Here is a 24,447-nt window from a genome sequence, read left to right on the forward strand (position 1 = left end):
GGAGCCTTGAAACCTAGAGGGGGGGGGGAGGAAACTTTCCATTAGTTTAAATCAAATGTTTCTGGCTCCCAGTCTGCATTACATCAGGGTAAAGTTACACAACTGGATCTTATGTGTAAGGAAGGCTTTTGTACTCAGACTGTTTGTACTCAGGAGAGCAGTTGATGGTGAGACCCTTGCTGGCAAATCTTATTCAGGAACGCAATCAGCACTTTATTAAGGAACAGCCATTTGCCTGCAAGACTTCCACTATTTCCTTTGCAGAAAGGTAAAATGGTTAATAAAATTCTGGTTAATAATACATAGATTATATTAAAAAGCGGCAGAAACAGGAACATTTAAATCTGAGGGTATGTTAAAAAGTCTTTGCACTTATATTTAAATAAGTGCAAAGACTTTTTAACATACCCTCAGATTTAAATGTTCCTGTTTCTGCTGCTTTCCCCCCCCTGTATGTACCAGTATTTGATCCCCTGCTTGCGTTTTGAGGTGACAGACTCTTGCAGGGGATCTGCTGACAAAGTACTTCAGTTTTAAAAAGAACTATCATGTTATAAGAGTAGCTTCATTATTTTTGTGACTGAATTCTTTGTGCCTGTAATCATGCAGTCCTTTGTTATACTGTTTACCGTTCCTGCTCATTCTATTTTTCCCCCATGAAAGAAAAAAAATTAATTGATATGGAGGGAAGACTATTTAACTCTTTAGTGTTAAACGCACATATAGCCCTAATACCCCTTTTGTGGAATGCACTTAACAACAACCTCAAACTCTGTCCAACAGGGCTGTAACTGGGTACAATGTAAAGCATCATTTATAATTTTCATCCCACTTCTCCGACAGGCTATACCATTAAGTCAATAGGCCTGTCCTCAGGAAAATGTACTATAAGATAATAAACTGAAATGTTCTCTTTCAGTTCAATCCTGCTGTCCACAACCCTAACCCTAACTCTAACCATAAGTTTTAGGCTCAAAATTTTTACTTTGTTCATTTATTTGCTATAAAACTCTCTATGATGGAATACCTTTTTTGTCTGTGAACACTCCTGTAGACATGGCACATTTTCATACTAAGCAATACAGCAAAATTCCAGTGGTCAGGGAATATTCCCAGAAGTCACTTAATTTTATATATTTTTAAAATTATCTCCATGCAGGTAAAATGAAAAGGCAGAATTGTCTAATAACCATTACTGCACTGCTGAAATATCATTTAAATGGGTAACCTTTGAATCCTCCAGAAATTTCATGAGACTCAGCACAAGAGAAACTAGAATGAGGGTCTAGAGAAAAGTTCAGAAATCATCCCGGCTGTTTCAGCCACTTTAACTGTAATCATTTAATCCGAAAATAGTGTGAGTTTGAGGAGTTAGCTTGGGGTGTGCATGAAAGTAAATAACTAACAATGTGTTGCCTTTTCATGACTCCCCCAAATCAGGGGAGCTGACTGTGCTCCCCTGATTTTGGGGGAGCCTGAGCTGACTGTGTAACAGCAGGGCCAGCCTGGGCTGCTCTGTCTCCCCCACCCCAAATTTCTTTCTTTCTTTCTTTCTTTCTTTCTTTCTTTCTTTCTTTCTTTCTTTCTTTCTTTCTTTCTTTCTTTCTTTCTTTCTTTCTTTCTTTCTTTCTTTCTTTCTTTCTTTCTTTCTTTCTTTCTTTCTTTCTTTCTTTCTTTCTTTCTTTCTTTCTCCTCCCCTTGTTTCCCTTGGCTCTGCACAGGCCCAGTTTCTCTAATCAGATGAAGCAGCAGGATTATCTCTGCCCCTGACAGCCAGGCTCCATTTTGATTCCTCTCGGTCTGTCGGGGCAGAGGGAGGAGGCACTCCAGCGGTGAGCGAGAGCGTGTGGGCTCACCTGTAAATGTAAAGGCAAACACCACAGGCTGTTCTGTACCTTTCCTTGCTTTGATGCTGCTTTGGCTTTCTCCCTCAGCCTCTTTCTCTGGTGAGGGCTCCCAGAGGGAGCCTTGAGGGAATTCTCTCATGGCTTTTGGATTTTTCCCTCTTTGATTTCTGAGCATCTTTTGGAAATCCCCTCACGGCACCCCTGGCCTGTGGCAACTTTGGATGTGACATCTCAGTGTGTGGAGGGAAGGTAAGGACTGCAGGGGTTCAACTACTGCTTTTGTTTTTCTTTCCTTTTAACCAGCAATTGATAGGAGAATCTTGTTTTCAGAAGTGTGTCTTTGGGAAATAACAAAGCTGGTCATGTAGCGATTAGAACAGTCACAGAGGCAAACTCGTGAGAGAAAACCCAGTAGCGAAAACTGAATAGTGACTCTGTATGCTTTTTCTCTGAATAAAGAAAGAAAGCAATGCTTTGAAATCCTAGAATATACCGTACATGAGGTTCAGTTCTGATGGAAGATGTCCTGCCAAACATATGTGAGATTTTACAAACGATTTCCCTGTTCCCATCCCCTGTGGAGAATTTTGAAGAGTTTAATCAGTCTTGCATTCGTTTCAACTCTCTTGTCCTAAACTGTGGCCCTCCTGTTTCAACCCAGCAAAGGTGAAATCACATGAGGGAGATTTGGAGGGAAGTCATTTTGTAGGTAATCAGAATCACCGTCTCTTACAATGTTGCACCTAAAAGAAGCATTATCTTCCGTAAAGGAAAAAAAGTAAGCATAAAATATGGGGGTTTGTTTATATCTGGGGACTCTACAGATGATGTTCAGTCCATGTTCTTCCCGGGGCATAGCTGTTATTGTTCAAATTTTAGAGATGCTCTGTTAGGTGTGGTGATGGAATGGCCATCATCTGTTTCTGTCTTGCTCTTACATGGCAAAAGGGAAGAAAGAGCACTGCCTTTCACTTTATTCCATAAGAATGATCTATTAGCTGATTATAAATCATCCCACTGACTGTAATCAATCATGTGCTGTTGCGAACATGTAGGTGCTGTCAATTTTGTTATGTGGTCTTCTTAAAGAACAGTGGTTATGTATATTGTTTTCATCCTTAGCTAGAGTGTGCTGAAGTTTCTGACTCCTGCCTGCCTCAGAAGACAGGCTCCTTCCTGCTTGGTTGATGCCTCCGTCCAGGCATGGATGTTGGTTCTTTTGTTGTTGATAAAATGTAGATTTCAGTGGCAACTCAGGTGAGCTGCTAGAAATATATTTTTAAAGTGATAAATTAAAACAGACTTGTCCATCTATGTAGCTGTATATACGGACAGGTCTGTTTTCATTTATCACTTAAAAAAATCCCAGTTCTGCTCAACAGTGGCACTGCAAAAATATTGGAAGAAGGACTCGAAAAGGGCAGAGGGCATTATGGAGTGGTGAGCATAATGAGGGAGGAAAAAAATTATTTTTTCAAGTAACCACTAGGACCTCTCTGTTGGAGTGGGAGGTTGAGGTACCTCCTGAGGGGTGTGTTTGCTGCCCCTTTGGGACTCCTGTGACACCACTGGCTGGTTGGGGGAATCTGGGAGCTGTTCTTTTATATTTTTGTAAAGGAAGGTTTCCACACTGGGCTATTAACAGCAACCTGCCTTCCAGAGCAGTTTTTCTCAATGTAGAGGTAATACATGAGAGAAAGCTATTCTGGGTTTGTTTTGTTTTGTTTTTGGCATGGAAGACTCCTACTAAAATCACAGGGACACAGCCCATAAAAATGTTGACAAACAGATATATATCTCCTCCCGCTCCCCCACCCTGTAGCTGAGGAATATAAACAACAATAACATTCTGCAATATGTGCTGTAAATTCAAACAATTTTCTTTTTTTTTTAAAAAAAGAAAAGAATGTGATAAATTACGGGGAAACTATTTTGCTAAATGTAGTAATGTTGTGCCTCAGGTAAATGCATGGGACAGTTTCTAGAGAAGGCTGTTAAGATATGCCTGTAGTTAGATATGTACAGAAAGATGGAAGAAAGATAATTTTGTAGTTCAATCATATGGAGGTTCAGAGTTTGCCTCAAATATTTGCCTTCTGAGAAGATGAAGAGGTTTTCTTCTCATTCCGGATCAGGAAAACAATGGAACTGACAGCTGAAACTTCAGCTATGGCAAAAGGGTACCATCCCTCCCTGCCACACACTCAGCAAAGAGAAGCAGGCTAGCTTTACAGGGAACATGCACATCTGTCTTCGAAAATTTTATTTTTACTCTGGCATCCACTACTTGAGACCTATTGCTTATTCAAATGGCAGTATTTGGGAACCCTGGCAAATCAAGGTTCCCATCTACATGGGCAGCTTCCATGAAGAATAATAAAAGCTCTCCTGTTGAGACCCTTTGATCTCCACACATTCACATTGATGGGAAGGACAAGTTAGGGGAGGATATTAGAGCACTCCTTCAGAATACATGGTGAGTAAAATATTGACACCTGAAGTTTTGTCATAAGTTTTTGAGAGGTCAGTGTTCATGACCTGGTTTTTGATCTCCTGAATTATAAGTATTATCTGGATTTTGTTGCATGGTTTTAAAGTTGTTTTCTTGATTGCACTTTGTCTTGAGATTTTCAGATTTAGAGAAGTATAAAAATGGATTAATATATAAACAGCAGTAGGAACAATCCTATGTGCCTTTACTCCATCCCACTGAGATTAACAGGACATACATACAAGCAGTTTTATATAGAACTGCAGCTTTAGTTATTAATGTTCTGAGATCACATACTGAAACAATAGCACAGGTTCCACCTCCTCCACTACACTCTTATTTTTGCATCTCAAAGAACTAAGAACTGTTAAATGCACAGTATATGGGCTCTGTGGGCTGATTAATTTGCATCTGCCCTGGTGTTTCTGCGCTTGCAGTTACAGGAGCCAGATATTGTCCTGTTGAATACCATAGGGCTTTCAACTTGTACAAGGGCTTAGTGAATTCCTTGTTGTGTAGTCTGAACAAAAAAGACACCAGCACATGCAAAAGGCTTTGGCATGCAAGGAAAAAAAATGAACAGGATACTGGCCAATCATATTAACAAATTATCTCCTGAGTTTTTCCCCCCCTTGTTTTCTGGCAGCTCGTTTTATACTGGCCGTGGTAATCAGCATTCAAGTAAGAATTAAGGAAGCCTGGTGCAAAATGGAGGGAGCATTTGAACCTTTAATAATAATAATAATTGCATGCTGAGAAGTCAGTTATAACTTATAGAGGCCCTTTTCATAGCTGTGCAGGACTTCTGCTGCCATAACTTTAATACATGCAGAAGTGAAGTGAGGAAAGCTGTGCTACTGAAATTCCCACTCCCTGCACAACTATTACAGATACAGAAAGCTTTGCATCTGCTCATTATCCTGAGAACTGGAGCTATCACATGGCTTCCCAGGTCTTCCGGCAACAGCTTAGAAATGGAAAGTTCACATTATACTCCATTGCCAGGACTTTGTTGTTAAAGGAACGGACTTAGGTATTTTTTGCGGGTGCTTTTATTTACTCATAAGCAAATCCAGCAATTTCCAATGGTGCTTGTTTGCAAGTTAGTGATCTCTGGTTCAGAGGATCAGGGCCTTCATTTATTCAGAAAGCAACAGCAATCTTCTGAGAATTTATAAAAATTCCATTTGGGAATCTGGCAAGAAGGTGGAGTCTTTATTATAGAGGAATTTGTCCTTTTTTAAAAAACAACTGCACAGACAAGATCAGGAATATTTTTGGGCTGATCCTCATTTTATTAACCTGGTGTGGGGGAAGTCCCTTTTAGAAATTATATTGACTGGGTGTTCAGGGCCACTGGTGACTTTCCAAAAGGGGAGTTGGTTCAGACCTTTTTGAGCTCTCTTTTGTCTGCTTGGGAAGACACTGTGCTCCGTAATTCTAAGGGAATGGCAGTAGAATTGCCGCCTCTCAAGGATCTGGATGAAAGGGAATGGCTATTTGACTCCAGGAGTCCAGAGATGAAAATCTCTTGCAAGAGGGGCTAGAAAAAGAGATTGTTTGATTTTTGGATGTGAGGTGGGTTAAAACCTGGACATCTATCCCAACCCATCCCTAGTTAACTCAGCATGAAGGTGTGTATGTGCACCAAAAAAATCAGCAGCAAGAGGAGGTTAGGGTGTGAATACGTACATGTACTAAGAAATGTGGGGACATTGGGAGTAAGTGCAAAGAGTGCCGTATTTGCCTTGTTGCATAGGCCTGGCAGTAGCAACACAGGGTCTGAGAAAGAAGCTCTCCGGTGGCTGGCTGTGAACTTTTTATGAGCCGTAGCACCAGTGTAGGGTAGAGGTGGCCTATATGTGGCTCTTCTGATACTGTGAGAATTCACCTCCTATAATCCCTCACCATTGATTGCACTTGCTAGAGATGATAGAAGTTGCAGTCCAAATACATCTGGAAAACAGTACATTTCCCACCTGTTTTTCAGAGGAGCTGAAAAAAGTCTCCATGCGCCAAATGTGCTGTGGCAGTAGCCCCTGCAGTTGCTGGGGAGAATTCTGCTGCCTGCCCAAACCACTGAGAATCATCCTTCTCCCCACCACCGTATCAGCCTGGGGCGAGCCTCTTTGCAGCCTCTTCGCTGACCAACGGTTAACTGAAAGCATTTCAAATTCCCCGCCTTCCTCCCCTCCCCCCAAGTCGTATCTCAAAGCACCCATCGCAAGTCAAAGCAAAAATTTGTGACTGGAGCTGGTCGTAACTCAAATTGGTCGCAAGTCAGGACATTCGTAAGTTGAGGCACCACTACTCTTCTCCCCCCCTGAGTTTTTCACCATTGTCTTGTGTATAGCTTGACAATAACACACACACATACCCAAATTCTGGCCTCAGCACAACTAACTCCTTCCTGAGACCATTAGTTACTAAATAAATGGTTTGCTACGGTCACTGTTTAGCTTTTGCATATGATTTCAATATACACATGAAGCAAGAAAAGGCCAAAAATCCTCTACAATGATTTCCAAAAACAATGTTTTAGGAGAAGGAACTAAATATTACTTGTTACGCACCAAAATAACGGTTACTGTAACCATTACATCATTTCCTACAAACTACAATGTTGATAATGTTATTACCTCAAAAGTGATATATTGCATGTAACCATTGGTGCCATGTGGTCCAAGCAAGGAGAGCACTGCAACCCATCCCTGCTTGGAGCACACGCTGCCGCTACAAATAGCATTACGTGCAGCATGTTACTCCTCAGTTTTTTCCTGGGCTACAGTGACAAGTAATATTACCCTACTCAGAGGTAGGGATATTTTCTCCTAGGCACCAGCACCGGGAGAACAGCATCCAGTTGTAATTGCAAGATGCAACAGGAGAACGTAGGTACTCCCGTTCATATATATGTACTCCATTGCTTTTAATCATGTGGAAGAAGAACAACAGACATTTATACATTCAGCAAATTAGACATATATTTCAGCTATTGAAATAGTTGGGGTAATGGAGGATTGAATGGAATTGGTTGCAAGTGGGAAAAGGTATTCATTTCTTTTCATAAGGCACTATTGCTAGTGAATATTGAAGCACCCCATTGAAAGACACATCACTTGGAAAGGAAAAGCACATTTAAAAAGACTGTCTGCATTTATTAATAGGAGCCTTTATTAAATCAGAATTGCACTTTGAAGAATAAAGAGTTGCTAAAGAGAGGTATTCAAAAACTAAATAAATAAATAAAGGAAAACAAAACACCTGTTCATCAAACTGTAATCTCTTTTTGCAGTCTTGTCCGAGTAATCCTTTGTGCAATTAGGAAACTGGAACAGGAACAGGCTGGGTGTAAATTAGATTGACGCTGGCTGCTGTCCAAAGATATTAAGTGGTGCTCCTTAAATACAAGGGAGGCAGCCTTTTAGCAAAGTGATTGTGGCTGCATCTGAACAAAGCTCTCTTCTCACATTCTTGAAGTAGATTAACAATGGTACCTGTCACGGTAGGGTACAATTCAATTAACTTGTTCCTATAGTATTGCTGCATTTTATTATTTGTCTCAAAGAAGCATGTATTTGTGCAAATAGACCAAACCATTTTGTTGAGGTTAAAAGCTGGTTTAAGAGGTGCTGGACTTTGGAGAATTTCAGTTCAATTGACTTGTAAGAACAGGCGCCACTAATTAAGAAATTGGATGGAAATGATCATGGGTTGAGGCTTAAAGAGGAAGACAGCTATGCTACAGGCTTAATCTGCTTTACTAACCATCCTTCTTTCCAGGGAATCTTAGTTCTGGAGAGAGAAGTTAAGTATTCGCAAAAGCTTTCACGGCCGGGATCTAATGGTTGTTGTGGGTTTTTCGGGCTCTTTGGCCATGTTCTGAAGGTTGTTCTTCCTAACGTTTCGCCAATCTCTGTGGCGAAACGTCAGGAAGAACAACCTTCAGAACACGGCCAAAGAGCCCGAAAAACCCACAACTACCAAGAGAAGTTAAGCATTGCTAACAGATGATCATCAGGTATGATTCCTAGTATTCTTGGAGAGGGACGGTGTGTCATGACACTTACAGTTGTATAAAACCCATATGAATATATCCAAAGTGTCTTTATCCTGAAGATCCTGTGTCTGACAGAGACACTGATGGAATGATGAATCCATTGCGATGTTCCTTATACTCTTCTTCACTTCTAATGTTTATTTATAGGAGGGATCAGCAACAATTGCCACCCAGATATTTTTATACTGCAACTCCCAGCAGCGCCAGACAACTTAGGCAATGATGAAGGAACATGGACACTGTAGTCCAATAGAAAGTAGCAGGTGACAGCTACGGTCCACTGATTCAAATGGAATAAGTCATTTCTGAGAAGTGTTCATACCTGAAATGTAAACATTAACTGGTTTAAAGTTTTAAAGAACTAAAGATTAGATATCTATCCAACTAAAGGATGCAGCTTTATTGGCATAGAAAGCAGCAAGACATAATCATAATTCTTTGTTAAGAACCCATATTTACAGAATCCCAAAAGCAAAAATGCAGAAAACATTCAATGGGGAGCAGAACATCACCTCCTAACAATTTATTTAAAAAACTCTGCAACCATACAAAGTATGTTGCTTCAATTTTATTAAAGCTGGAGGGGAAATCTGATCTGGACAAAGTTCGTTTTATGTTACCAGTGGAGGTGATTGATATGAAAAGAGTTGCAAATAAATAATAATCAAGTTTGTGTCAATTCTTGTGGAAAATCTATGATTCACAGAACATTGACATGTTTCTCTGCATTTTTTTCCAACAACTTGCAAATCTTGCAATTTTATATGCAAATTTTTATCTTGTTACAGGCAACATTATCTGAAACTGACAATTAACAAGTTCAGCTTATATAGTGTAGCATAAGAAGCAGTTGATAGTAATTATTATGTGCCATCATGTTGATTCTGCCTTCTGGTGACCATTTCCAGGGATTTCTAGTTATAGACCACTCGTAAGCAGTTTACCATACTCTTCTTCTTGGGATGCTGTTGGATTGTCCAAGGCTGCACAGGCTGGTTCTTCTCCTTGGAGGCAAAGATGTGGAATTGAACTCCCCACCTCCGACTCTGCAGCCAGGTGCCCAATTCACTGAGCTGTCTAGAAATAACTACCTCGGTCTTTTATATTTACAGTATTTTGTATTTACTGGGGGTGGGTTTTTAAAATTAGATATATATACCACATCTTTCTCTCAAAATGGGTACTTAAGACAGCTGACAGTGATGGAACGAATGAAGGCTCATGTTCCCAGGCCCAGAGATTTTCTCTCAGCTTCTGTGTCTTTGTTGCCATATCTTCCAGGAAACAAGCCTTGGAAGCTACCATATTAGGGAGCCCATGGGTCAACGTAAAATAGGAGGGCTTTTCTGGATTTCATGCAGAATTCTTCCTTATCCCTACCTGGAGATCCTCAGTATTTGCTAGTGGTTTGATATCTAAGTACTAAGCAGACCCAACCCTGATTAGCTTCCAGAATCAAATGAGGTAAATATTTTCATGGTGATAATTTAGTATTGAAATACCCATTGCCTCGTTCAAGCAACCTCCATTCAAGGAGACCAATGTTGTGCCTTGTGCTTTGTTGTGGGTGTTCAGACAATGAAGAGGTGTGTTTGTTTTGTACCATGGGCTAGCAAGTTGTAACATTCAGATTTTTAAGTACATTTAATTTTGATTTTAGAAGTACAGTACAGATTTTTTTTTTAAAAAAAAGAATTATTTATTTCTTGGGAACAGGAAATTAAAGAATTAACTTTTTAATAAAAACAGCAATGGTAAAGATAACTGACAACTTTGGAAAAGTTGGGAAAGATAATTGACATTAATTAATTTTTAAAAGTAACCTTGTCAGACTCTGGCTGGATTTTCCAATAGATTCTGAACAGCTGGGAAGTGCAGCTTTTCTTTTCCCCTCTCAAACAAGTAAAAGCAAAATGAAGGACCATTGATCCCAACACCTTCCCTTTGATGGTAGTCATCTCACAACTCCAGGATGTCCTTTTCTGCAAATCACGTGCCAAGACATTTAAAGTTTAACATTTCCTGCTTTCTTGAACATCAACTAACTGTATTGTGGAGGACAGGTTCCAAAGTGACTTCATCCATTTAAATATAGTTTTTAAAATACACGTTTTGATAAGCTGTTGTCTCAAACTGACTTTATGGGCAGAATGAGAATTATATGGTTTACATAACACAAAATAATACTTTTTGTGGAAATATACTGTTTAAATTCTGTGATGTGAGAAAATAAAAATTAAGTGTAATTTTAAAACAAAAAAGCCAGGACACACACACACACACACACACACACACACACACACACACACACACACACACACAGAGAGAGAGAGAGAGAGAGAGAGAGAGAGAGAGAGAGAGAGAGAGAGAGAGAGAGAGAGAGAGAGAAGAGGGGATTATATTCCTCATTCTCATAGATAGAGCTATGTAAACACTTACAATAAGAATAAATAGCCTCCGGTCAACATTTGTGTTCTAAAGCTTCAAGCATAATCTGCCAGGATTAATACTATTGAAATCTGCCATGAAATCAACAAGTGCTGAATAAAGCCATCTTAGTACAGTATATTTAATAGTAATATAAGTGAGAATAGCTGGCTGGATAGTTTGGTGAATAGAACCAGAGGCTGGGAGTTTGACTCCCCCCAATGCCTCTCAGGATGAGACCCGGCCTATGCAGCCTTGGGCAAGTTGCACAGTTCCAGCACACCAAGAGAAGAAGGGAATGGTGAACCTTTTCTGAGTAGTGTATACCTAGAAAACCTTGGAAAGGGTCGCCATAAGTCACAACTGACTTGATAGCACATTAAGAGAACAAAACAAAACCAGGAACATAAGATTGGTTGATCATACATTTCCCACATTTATTCTTCTCAAATAGTAATTTTTAAAAGAATTTTTTTTTTAAATTGTACATAGTACATTATATAAAGAGAAACAGAAAGGGCAGCAGAAAATGAGGCAACAGTTCCTTCTGAACTAATTAGACTTTACCCAAACATCAGATTTATTCAGTAAATTTTTGAAAGAATATAAGCCAAACTCACTAATATGTAGTTATCAGATTACTCTTGTTTTTTCACCTTAAAAAATGTTGTAGACGGAGTGAGGCTTGGGTTTTTTTTGCAGCTCAAGAGGACAGGACCAAAACCACGTATTTAAATTAGAAGAAAGGAAAATTCAACTAAACATTAGGAAGAACTTTCTAAAAGTGAAGGCCTTTCAACAATGGAATCAACTGCTTCAGAGTTTGGTGAACTCTCTTTCACTGGAGATTTTGGATGGCCACCTCTCAGGAATGCTTTAGGTGTGGAATTCCTACACTGGCAGGGAACTGGATTTGATTATCTTTGGGGTCTTTTCCAGCTCTATAATTCTGTAATTCTAATATTCCCCCTTTTTTTAATTGTTGGGGAAGTTTAGAACTCTTTGAAATGTAGGAACACATCAGTGTCAGTATTGGGGAAAGAATATTTGCTTTTGTCCTTGGAGAAACTTGCTGCTAGTAAACCTAATGTAGTAGAGATACAAAATCTGTGCAGCAAAAATATGAAGGAATTTTAATTTAGAAGTTGCAAGCTAAGTTTTGGACCCTCTGTAGAACGTTGCAGATAATGTAGTCTGCCAGGAAGACAAGTAACTTATCAAGCCTGAAATCTCAGTAGAAGCTGAAATAATTAAATTGAGACTATCATACTTTGTGCATATCATGAGAAGATAAGGGCTCAATCATATGTGCGAAAAGAACCTCAGTTATAGTGATTCTTTTCATCTCTCTTGTACCGATATATTTTTCCAGTGACCATGTGGTACATATATTTGCGGAAGCATTCACATTGTTTCGAACTGCATCACTACATTTCTTTTTATTTGAATCATTATAGCAGGCTTCACTGCTCTTTAATTTTGTATCGATTCATTTTCTCTACTCTTTCTTGGGACAATCAGGCCTCCTTTCTCCTTTTTTTTAAACTTGCAAAAGTGATATATCAATAAAGTGGTATGAGCCTTCTCTCCTCCTCCCCTTTTCCCTTCTCTATTTTACTCATTCATCCCTGTTTCCTTATTTCTCTGTAGAGCTCTTCCTCTAAGTTCTTGGCTTTCATTTTTCTTTTGCCTTTTGAACAACATTGGGAGGAGGAAGCAGGTTTTAAAAGACTTGCAAAGTACAGTGGTGCCCCGCATAGCGACGATAATCCGGGCAGCCAAAATTGTTGCTATACGGATTCGTCGCTATGCGAAATAAAAAATCCCATAGGAATTCATTAAAACCCGTTTAATGCGTTCTTATGGGCAAAAAACTCACCTTAATGTGAAAATCCTCCATATGGCCGCCATTTTCGCTGCCCAGTAAGCGAGGAATGGGCGCGAAAACACAGTGGGTGGCCATTTTTTTTACCCATCTGCCATTTTGGAACCGCCGATCAGCTGTTGGGAAAACATCATTATGTGAAAATCGGTAAGCGAAACAAATATTTTGCGAAATGGGATATTTTCCCATTAGAAACATCGTTATGCGATCGCAAAAACAATCGCAAAAAATCGGTCGCTATGCGGATTCGTTATTAAACGAGGCGCCCGTTAAGTGAGGCACCACTGTATTGTGAATAAGAGGGCTTTCTTTTAAAAGAGAGGAGACATGAATTCAGTGCCCCTTTCTTTACAATTCAAAGCAGGAAACATCCCTCTCTGCTCAAGCCCTCTTTCACCCTCAAGGGAGGGAGGGATGATTGTCTGCTTCTGGGAAATGTATTAAAATTGTTTTTGTGATGGCGGCGGCTGCTACTAGCATTTTATAAATATCCATTTAAAATTAAAAAAATTAAAAAGGTACAAGCACAGTGACCATGAAATTATCACAGTGCCCCAAAACCCAACCCCTTTGCAAAGGAAATAAATGAATAGCAATGTTCAAAACACTGAAACAATAAGGAATTAAGCAATACATGATCAGTACATTTTAAAATAACCCTTCCAGCATGAAGGAAATAAACCAGTTGCTGGCAAATGAATCGATGTTAGCTGTGCATCATGTGAATGAAACATTCTGAAACAATCCAAATAACGGCAAAGATGGTATAACAGAAGTTCTTTTGGCAAGTGTGATCTAGGCCTAAGAGTAATTGGAAAATATAATAATACTAAGAAAAGTGGATGGCAGCAGGACAAATGGAAGATCAAACATGACCAGATAAATCCCTAAGGAAACCCACACACTAAGGAGTTGCCATTTAACTTTCTCTAAGAGACACTTGCTGTATACTAAATGGTGCCACTCATAACTCACCCCCTCTATGAACAAGTGTACTGCTCAAAGTTTTTCTGTGAGAAATATATCCCAGGATTAGATGTCTTCCCCCAAAAGCATGTCCTCCCCAAGGGGATTAGGCCACCAGAAAATTCTGCCTCATAATTGTTAAGTGCCGTCAAGTTGGAACTAACTTATAGTGATCCTAACAGGGCTTTCAAAGTAAGTGAGATGTTTAAGGGATGGTTTTAGAAATGGGAGTTCCACACCCCCAGTGAATTTCCATGGTGAGCGGGGATTTGAACCCAATAATTGCCATTCTGCAATTGTTCGCACGGGTAAAAGGCACAAGTGGAAATGCTTTCAGAGCATAGCAGGACTGAGGGTCAGAATTGCAGCATCAGTGAATAGCAGCAACAATAAAGAAACTGCCTAAAACAAACAAAAGCACAATTTTCTACTACCCCCCCCCCCCATTTTTGGAGGCAAGATAACATGGAAATCTGTCATAAACCATAATCATAGAAGCACCATACAAATATTGCTGAGGATGTGGGTGGATTGTGGTCCAGATAGTATGCAATATGTCAACCTTGTGAAACAGCATAGTGTTGTACACAATGGGTAAACTTTGTGTTTCTCCAGTGACTATTACCAGGTTTCAATTCACCTCTTCAGCCGCCACGCACTTTCTGGTTTGCATTTGTTGCCATCAGAATCTTTACAGCTACCTAGTTCTCGGTAGTGCTAGCCTGTTATCAGCATTACTAGGATATAAGGTTTCTATAAGTTAAAAATGTCTTGCATATAGCAATAACAAGTATATTGTGGGACCTTTAACTGTTCAGCTCCATACATTTATGTCTTATGGTTGTGATTTACTGGTAGGTGTGAGCTAGCAAAGGAAGGAAAGAGTTATCTCATTACTAAATGACTTGCAGTGTTGTATAAATTATAAATGGTACTTCACTATCTTCCACACACAAATGATTGGTGAAAGATTATACAAGATAAAAATATTTAACTTTAAATAGATCTACTAAATACCTCTGTCTTTTCTGATATACTCACTCGCAAACACAGACTCTCTCAGCTATCTTTTCCTAACCCTCCTCTTTGACTGCTAAACCCTATTCGTCTCTTTTACCTTCACTCACATGGCACCATTCCAAACCATATTTTCCCTGCTCATTCTCTTTATCATCTGTGACCCTAAACCAAATAGCTGCTCAGACATTCAGACAGACACCATGCTTACTCATAGGGCATATACCACAATTTGTTGAAACATTTGTTGGTTAAAAGAAAGAAAAAGAGTATTCCCTTTTGTACTGCTGCTGCAGATTCAGTGTATGTATATGAGGGCCAGCAGGTGCATACGTACATCTTATAAAGCATTTTGAAAAACACCCAGACAAACAAGGTGATGTGTTTCATTACACAAACCTCACAAATTCCTGTTTTTCACCATTTTGTAATTATTTCATGACCCATCCCAAGGTTTGCTATGTTACTTGGTATTTTGTAACATTATACAGTATATGAAACATATAATTGGTTTTATTTTAAATTGGTTTGTTTCTAATAATATTTTTTCATTATTTCCGTGGAATTTTAAATAGGATGTGATTTGATTGTATTTTACTCTTGTCCTTGCCATGTGTTTACAACCTTATTGGTTTCAACAGTGTAGAAAGAAAGTAGCGATACGAGAACTGGGTGTGTAGGAAACAATAATATTATGGTTTGGCTACCATCTGTGACACCAAGATCATTGCTGAATTTGAAGTTATTTTTTTCCTTCTCATTTGCTTCCAATGAGGGTTGTTTTGATCTGTAGCCTCACAGCTTTGTATGGTGCAGAGGATGCCTTTTGGACTGGCCTTTACCTGCACCGTAGAGCTGGTGCAGTTGTTGCCAGCATTTCATGGTGACTGAATGGTAACTAAAGCAATGGCTGTGGAGATGAGGCTAGCAGAAGGAGGACAGCCTCTGAAGAGTTTGGGAGGGGGGATGCAGCCTCCGTATCCAACAAGGTTATGAAATCATGTGTTAAAGTCACCTCCAAAATACGAGGTAGGGTCATAGAAACATAGAAAAGTGAAGTTGGAAGGGGCCTACAAGGCCATCAAGTCCAACCCCCTGCTCACTGCAGGAATACAATCAAAGCATATCTGCCAGGTGATTATCTTTTCTTGACTGCCTCCAGTGTTGGAGCACTCACCAACTCCCGAGGTAACTGGTTCCACCGTCGTACTGCTCTAACATTAGGAAGCTTTTCCTGATACTCAACCGAAATCTGGCTTCCTTTAACGTGAGCCCATTGTTGGGTGTCCTGCTCTCTGGGATGATGGAGAACAGATCTTGCCCCTCCTCTGTATGACAGCCTTTCAAGTATTTGAAAAGTGCTATCATATCACCCCTCAGTCTTCTTTTCTCAAGGATAAACATGCCCAATTCTTTCAGCCTTTCCTCATAAGGCTTGGTTTCCAGCCCCCTGATCATCCTTGTCACCCTCCTCTGAACTTCTTCCAATTTGTTAGCATCCTTCTTGAAATGTGGCGTCCAGAACTAGACACAATACTCAAGGTGAGGCCCAACTAGTGTTGAATAGAGGGGGCTAGCACCTCATGGGATTTCGAAACTATACTTCTATTAATATAGCCTAAAATAGCATTTGACTTTTTTGTAGCCACATCACACTGTCGGCTCATATTTAGCTTGTGATTCCAGATCCTCCTCACTCGTATTTTTGCTAAGCTAGGTATCCCCCATCTTGTAACTGTGCAATTGGTTTCTTTTTCCAAGGTGCAATACTTTGCACTTATCCCTGTTGAATTTCATTCTTTTGCCTTCAGCCCAGTGCTCCATCCTATCAAGGTCATTTTGAATGTTGCTTCTGTCTTCTAGCTATTCTGCCCAATTTGGTATTATCTGCAAATTTGACAAGCATTCTCTGCACTCCCACATCCAGGTCATTAATAAAAATATTGAAGAGCACTGGGCCCAGGACTGAGCCTTTGGGGTACCCCACCGGTGACCTCCTCCCAGTTACAGAAGGACCCATTAATCATCACCCTCTGAGTATGATTCTGTAGCCAATTGTGTATCCACCTGACACTTGATCTATCCAGCCCACACCTAGTTAGCTTGCTAATCAGGTTATCATGGGGCACTTGGTTAAAAGCTTTGCTGAAGTCAATATATACTACATCTACAGTATTCCCTCTGTCTATCTGGGAGGTGACCTGATCAAAAAACGAGATGAAATTAGTTTGGCAGGATTTGTTCTTGACAAATCCGTGTTGGCTTCTACTTATTACTGCATTGCTTTTTAGGTCCTTGCACAATGACCACTTTAAGGTGTGTTCCAGAATTTTTCCTGAGATTGATGTCAGCCTGACTGGCCTGTAGTTCCCAAGTTCCTCTTTTTTGCCCTTTTTGAAGATAGGGACAACATTGGCCCTCCTCCAATCCTCACCCCGTTTCCCATGGTTTCAAGAAAATGATAGCGATTCTGAGATTTTAACTTGTTCAGTGTGGTAAGGTATTCCTTGACTATTGTTTCCAGCTGCAGTCCTGCCCCCCCCTTGCACTTCCAATTTGTTTGGAAGTTCATAGTCTGTCATATGGGAAAAGACTGAGCTCAAATAGGAATTGAGGACCTCTGCCTTTTCTTTGTCCTCTCTTATCATTTTTCCATCTGCTGAGCCTAGTTCAGGAAAGCATAAAGGTGTGGTGTAGACGTGTTTGGTGAATTTGGTGAGTTTTTCCTGGAGATAGTCAGATGTGACCAAAGCTTTTGTGCTTCTTCAGGTGCTAGGCTATGGCTTTAAAGCCATATGAGCCTCGTGGCGCAGTGGTTAAATCGCTGTACTGCAGCTAAAACTGTGCTCACAACCTGGGGTTCAAATCCCAGGTAGCCGGCTCAAGGTTGACTCAGCCTTCCATCCTTCCGAGGTCGGTAAAATGAGTACCTAGCTTGCTGGGGGGGCAATGTGTAGCCTGTATAATTAAAAATTGTAAACCGCCCGGAGAGTGCTTGTAGTGCTATGGGGCGGTATATAAGTCCAATAAATAAATAAATAAATAAATAAATAAATAAATAAATAAATAAATAAATAAATAAATAAAGCAAGGTATGAGGAAATATGCTTCCTGACCTACATTAAATACTCACAATCTTTAGTTTATTTGCTTGAACAAGATTATTCTGCATGCAGCTAAAGGGAAAAGGAAGGTCAGCCGGAGCATTAAGTAAAACCTGCTGCAGTGATTTGATTAGCTGCAATTTACCATCTGGAAGGAAGGACATTTTAAAGACAATTACTTAAAAAGATACTAGTGATTTAAAGGGGTTGGGAAGGAGAAAATTACCTGTAACAAAAAAGATGTTGACACTTTGGTAATCCATTGAGCTGTACATGTGAAATTCCTGGAATTAGCCACCCAGCCTGACACTTTAGGGAGGAGAAAGGAGAATGTGGTCTGGTTTCCTTCCTTTATGATGTTTGCAATAATATTGATATAACAAACAAAACTCCAAATGGTGTTTTTGTGTGAACTATATTGCCCAAATCTCATTATGAACATGGACAGATTGAATTAGCTTTGTGTCAGCAGCAGGAAGAGAATTTACACATGTTTCCTTTTCTGGTACCTAGCACACCCCAAAGAAGATAGCAGCAGGTTTTTTTTTCTCTGTGTTGCAGTTACGCAAAGAGTCACCAGTCTGTGAAAGAACGTTCGGAGTCAAACAGAAAACAAGGGGCTCAAACCTTTCTTTCTTTCTTTCTTTCTTTCTTTCTTTCTTTCTTTCTTTCTTTCTTTCTTTCTTTCTTTCTTTCTTTCTTTCTTTCTTTCTTTCTTTCTTTCTTTCTTTCTTTCTTTCTTTCTTTCTTTCTTTCTTCTAAGATTAAAATATGGGCTTTTTTCCTAATGTAATCATGCTCTAAGTTTTAACCCAGTGGAGCAGCAGTTAGCTTAAACAAAACAAAATAAGCACTTCCAGTCTTTTCCTTACAGCCATACCATGACGGTATGAATCTTGAAGCACGTGCGTTGTACAGAAATCACTTCAGTAGGCTAGTGACTTTTTTTAAAAATGAGATTGTTAAGACACTCACCTGACAAAGAACTATTTGCTCAAAATGTGTTGAAATTTACACTCTTAGGGCTGATAATTCTGCCTTCTGCACTCACTGAACACTTTATACTTTTGCACAGTTTTGCTCCCACATTCCTGCTTTATAGAACTTCCTTTTCTCTATATATCTTATAGGTTGAAACCAAGTCTTGAAACAGTACATGAGAAGCCATCATTTCTGATCAGTGGTGAAACCGCTGTTAAATCATCAAGCACCATGCTAGAATGTCAGAGGAGTCCTATATGCACAGTTTCCCAGCAGCCTATAGCTTAGTTTAAACCTCAGAGAGCTTTACTCACCGTATTAAAATAAATGCGTAAGAAGGTTCACGAGTTAGAGATTGGCTCATGGATTTGTAGTCTTTCAAAGAGACCTTAGTGAAGTTTATTTGTTTAGCTCTATGCTACATAAATTGTTACAGAATTTTGTAATGTTGCGGTTAATTTTCCTCAGCTGTGCAGCAAAAGTGCAGGGACTCACAGAGCATAATAGCTACTGGTTCCTCAGATAATCCATTCACTTTCTCATTAATTGGAATTTACAGTCTCAATGACTTACTCCGAGACATTAGTAGTATAAAAAATAAAAATGTTCCATTTACTTACACATGTGAATATATCAACAGCAAACTAACAAAGTGACTGTTTTTAACAACTCTGCTTCAGTGTACTTTGACAGACATTTTCTACCAGCTACCATCAATGGACATTAACAGTCTCTGAGAAAAAAAGAACTTTCAGCAGAGAGGCAGGGGGTCTCTTTGAACACAGGAGAAAATATTAGTTAAATCTGGACAGATTGACAGCTACGCTCAGCCTAGAAAGGTCCCTCCGAGTCAAAGAAGTTGGAAGGCAGCATGCAAGGTTATAAAAAATAAAATAAAATCCAATACCATTTGTAGATGAAGTTAAAGGCATTTCCAGAACAGACTTCAAATATAATCTGAAAATCTGGAAGTTCATATGTTGTAGTGTATACAACATGTCATATTATTGCCTTTTTTTCTTTTGTATTTTATGATGCAGACGGCTTTGAACCTTAATGTATGGTAAGGCTATGAAGCCCCCCCCCTTGCCAAACAGCCCCACTTTGGAGTTATTTGGAATGTATACAAATACAAGTTACCTCCCATCCAAAAGGATGCAGGCTGCTCCTCAGTATTTGAACCTACAGGAGCATTTGTGGTTTTATCCGAGCTGGGGGGGAGGAGGTACATCACAAGATTGGCAGATTATTTGCATAATATGCAAATGATGTGGTCCAGATTTGGAGAACTCAAATATGGAATCCTACAAAAGGTCAAAAATATAAATGTGAAAGCTCAAGCCACAAGATTGCAGAAATTTTACTGTTACGAATTATCAATCAACATGAGAAGTAAAAAATTAACCCTGGTTCCCATATAATTTCTTTGACTCTCATTTGTGCTGTCCAAACCAGAACCAGGTATGACTTAGAATATGTGGTGTCACCAGAACACTAATTTCGATTAAGGATTCTGCCTCCATTTTCCTTCCTCTCTGCCTGCCTGAGGGGTAATACAAAAGAATCAGGAACGTGGTTTAATTTTCTGTTCTGGTCCCAGAGATAGGAAATGGCTATGCTTTCATGTCCATCTCTGCAGTGCTTCCTCACCACTTTTCCTGCAAAGATATGAGAAAAAGCCACAGCACCATAAGAAAAGGATATGTATAGAATTCTGAGGTAGTGGGGAAGAGAGAGTTCAGGGTTTCTTGTTGAAATGACCAATCTTGGGAGGTATATCTGCCTGAAAAAAAAAGTTCTTTGCTTCTTGATTCCCTACTTATGATAATTCAGGAGCTGAAAACATGGATTTTCAAATATTTTTCCTTTCTACTCTTCACTAGAGGAAGGCCGGAGAACTTGTAGCCCCGAAGGATTCTATTTAGAATTGTGTTTTTAATATAGTTGTATTTAGTTTTTTTAAAAGCTGTTTTATTATGTACAGTTGTTGTGAGCTGCCTTGGGTCCCCTATGGGGAGAAAGGTAGCATATAAATAAAATAAAATAAAATAATGATGATGATGAGCTTCAACTGCAACTGTCTCTAGTCACCATGATGGGACTTGCTGTCTACTACCTCATGATGGGTCATGGGTTCCCCATCCCTGTGTTGGAGGGCCAATGACTCTCTAAAGAGAACTTTAGGGTAGTTGATTTAGTTAATTAGTAGACTCAAGTGATTCGTGTTTGAACATTCAAGATGCAGATTATAGCACCCCAAGCTAAAAAGGCTGGGAAAGACAAGGCCTAGAAGAGGTGATGGTAGTCGTTGTACACAGCATCATTCTAGCCTAGTCTACTCCAGCGTGAGGTTCTGCCGATGTGTGAGCCACGGGGCTGGAAAAGCTCTGGGTGGATTTTTATGTGTATGTCATAGTTATGTGTCAGTGTAGTCACAGCCTGAAACTATGGTGAAGAAGACCATTTCAAGGGAGCTGGGTATTCCAAGCATTTGCCTTGACTGCATTCCCATTTTCCCAACTGACCTTTGTCCATCGAACAGAGATATTGATAAAAAGGTAGAAATTGCTTGAAGTGGGCAGATGTCGTTAAGGACAGATACAGTGTGTGAAATGGAGCAGCTTTCCTGCCCTCGGTTAGCCAGGGTTCCAGGGAGGCGTCCTGAGCTTGCAACCCACCAGTCTGAAAACTGCTGACTCCCAGAATTGTGAGCTGGATTGGGGAATTGCAAAAACCAGAAACATTTTGCAGTATATGGTGAACCATTATGGACTGTTAATGATCACACTCAGCTGGGAGGGTGGTCCTGGAGATGCTCTGCTAGAGTAAACCTCTAGCTATACTAGCAAGGAAGGTTGTAAGGATGGTGGACAGTGGCTGGCTTTCACGTAAGCTCAGTTTTCTGAGTTATGAGGCTGGAAGCAACCCATCGGCCAACAGAATGACGTTGACTCACTCCCATTGTTGTAATCCATGGGAAGCGGTAACATCTGGAAGTTTTTCAAGCTCCTTGTGGGCTGCCGTTTGTGGCTGCCAGGGATCTTGTACAGCATGGCAATCCCAGGTCAAGTGCCCTTTTGCTGTCTTTAGCCCCAGAGGATCAGGCCTACCTGTTCCCCAACATTTCTAAATCAATATGTTCTCAGCAGAGTGAATGGTAGGGATAGAGGAGGACTGAAAGATATATTGCACTAGAACAAAGTAGGTGGATACCATGTGGTCCACAGATGTTGCTGAGTTACACCTGTCATCACCCCTCACTAGGCTGGGGCTAGTGGGAGTTTCAGCATCCCAACAACACCTGGAAGATTATAGTTTCCCTGCCCCTTCCCCATGATATTAGTTTGTTCTATACAACCATTGGACCTCACCTAGTTAGTTTCAATCCCCAAACCCCTCCAGAGAAAAACAGCAAGAAAGAAATACTTTTGACTTGTAGAGGGAAGGGAACGAAGGTTCTACTCACTTGCTCATCCTGGCCCAGTTGGCAGCTACTGAGCTGCTTCTCTCAGATCAGTGGTTCCCAAGCTTGTTTCCATAGATGTTCTTGGACTACGACTCCTAGAAATCCTGTCCAGCACGGCTGGTGGTGAAGGCTTCTGGAAGTTTTAGTGCAAGAACATCTGGGGACCCAACGTTGGGAACCACTGCCTTAGATCTAGTTTTGACCCAAAATTTCTTGGCCCAGACAAGTGAATTTCTAAGCTTTCATTCTTGGATGCTTCCAAACAAGCCCAGCCCTATTAAGCAGAGTGAGGCAGATCCCTCAGGTAGCAAATTCTGTTTGTGATGAAACGCATATCTTTTTTTATTTTTTAAATTTACAAATCCAAGAGAGGTGCATCTGTATTATTATTTTTTTTGCCTTATGTTCCAACATAGACAGCTGGCTGGATAGTTCAGTGGTTTAGGAATCTGGCTGCAGGAGCCAGAAATTATTAGTTCAATTCTCCACTGTGCCTCTTGTGAGTAGAGACAGCCAGTGTGGCCTTGAGCAAGCTGCAGAGTCCCAGGATGCCCTCAGAAGAAGGGAATGGTAAAACACTTCTGGGTACTCTCTATCTTGAATACTCTGGAAAGGGTTGCCATGAGTCAGAATTGACTTGACAGCACAGGATGATGATGATGATGAATAGTTTGGCTTGCTTCGGGACCTATGCATCATGTGTCTGTGTGTGGTAGGGAGCTATTTGTAGTTCTATCACAGGAACCAAAATATCTTGGATCAGCTGTGATTGGGAGTGAGCTTGGCTGTGAAAAAAAATAGTTGAAGAACCGGACTTCATGGGTTGAGAGATTTTCATCATTACTGTACACATCCTTTTTGTCATTTGTATTTTAGTCCTGCATGACACACAAATAGGGTAGAAACTGACCTGAGCAGAAAGATATGGTTTGCCAATATTTTGCACGCCTGGAGTCTATGAGCTAGGTGCAGAGTCATTTGGCATCCTCACATGGTTTCAGCAAACAACAAATGAGAGGCTTTTCCGAAGCAGTATTTCCGGGAAGTTAACTAGTTGTAATCATGGTATCTGTAATTAGCTTATGAGGAGATAAGAGCCTAGATATAGAAGCCTTCTATTGGAGTCAATCTTATAAGTAAATTAAAATAAACTGCCCTTCTTGGTATGAAACATATATATGCAGACCTCAGTGTATTAAAGTGGAGCTCCTTGCCCTCAACCCCCAGTTGGCTGTACATAGGCCTATATCTCAGGAAAATGTTCCTAATCTACCTAATGGCTCTGGCTGAAAGGATGGCCAAGGAAGGAATTTTCTACGAGTGCTCAGCAAAAGTTGCTGACCTTGAACGGATGTTCCCTGCTTTTGTTTACATCCTCAGACTGGTAAAAATATTTGATTATTTAGTGCACGGGAATAAATGGCCTGAGGATTTTGGCAGTCAGCTCACACGCTGGAGGAACAGGTGGCTAGCAACCTCCAATTACAGTATTTGAAATTCTGAGGATTCCTTTCTTCCCCACCTCTCTTCAGGATAACGTACTCTGTGCTCTCAGGATCCATTAGACGGGAGTCCGGGCATTCAAGAGGGTTGCATGCTATTTACAAAATACTCGTATAATTATTTGAAGACTGACAAGGAAGCAGTGGTAGATGGACCATTTCTGGATCTAAATTGACTTCTATTATAGAAGATGATGTGGTTGTCATAAGTACCAAAGTTTCCATAGGGAAATGATGGACAAGTCCCACAGTGCCATTACCCCAATCTTCAAGACAACTGCATGAGGCTGCTAATCTTCATCCCTACCCCATGATGCAGATTAGCAGCCTCATGCAGTTGTCTTGAAGATCAACACAGAACAACACAGTATTTTTGACTGGATCGCATGAATCAGCTTGCTTGGCTCTAACTTAACAACACAAGAAGAGCCCTACTGGATCAGACCAAAGGGCTACATAGCTCAGGATATAGCTTAATGATGTCTGTGGAAACTCTGCAAGCAGGACATGAACCCAACACCTTCACTGCTGTTTCCCAGTGACTGATTTACAGAGGCATACATGCCCTGATAGTGGAGCCATTCTGACTCACAGCCACTAATATCCTCATCACCCCATCCTTCATTCATGCCTCTCCTTTCCCTTTAAATCCTTCCAAGATGGTTGCCATCACAATATATTGTGGCAGTGAATCCCACAGT

General features: G+C 40.2%; 1 protein-coding gene across 3 annotated transcripts in view; it reads left to right on the plus strand.

The window, feature by feature from the left end:
- Positions 1 to 723: 723 nt before the first annotated feature.
- The window catches only part of GPRIN2 (G protein regulated inducer of neurite outgrowth 2), a 30,077-nt gene continuing 6,353 nt past the window's right edge, over positions 724 to 24,447 (plus strand). Inside the window, exon 1 of one of the 3 annotated variants that reach the window (XM_072995078.2) lies at positions 724 to 2,096. The gene's annotated coding sequence lies outside the window, so the exon portion shown is untranslated. The other 2 variants (XM_078391016.1, XM_072995077.2) reach the window with 2 other exon arrangements.

The sequence above is a fragment of the Pogona vitticeps genome, chromosome 3 (genome assembly GCF_051106095.1).
Source record: "Pogona vitticeps strain Pit_001003342236 chromosome 3, PviZW2.1, whole genome shotgun sequence".
NCBI classification, from domain to species: Eukaryota; Metazoa; Chordata; class Lepidosauria; order Squamata; family Agamidae; genus Pogona; species Pogona vitticeps.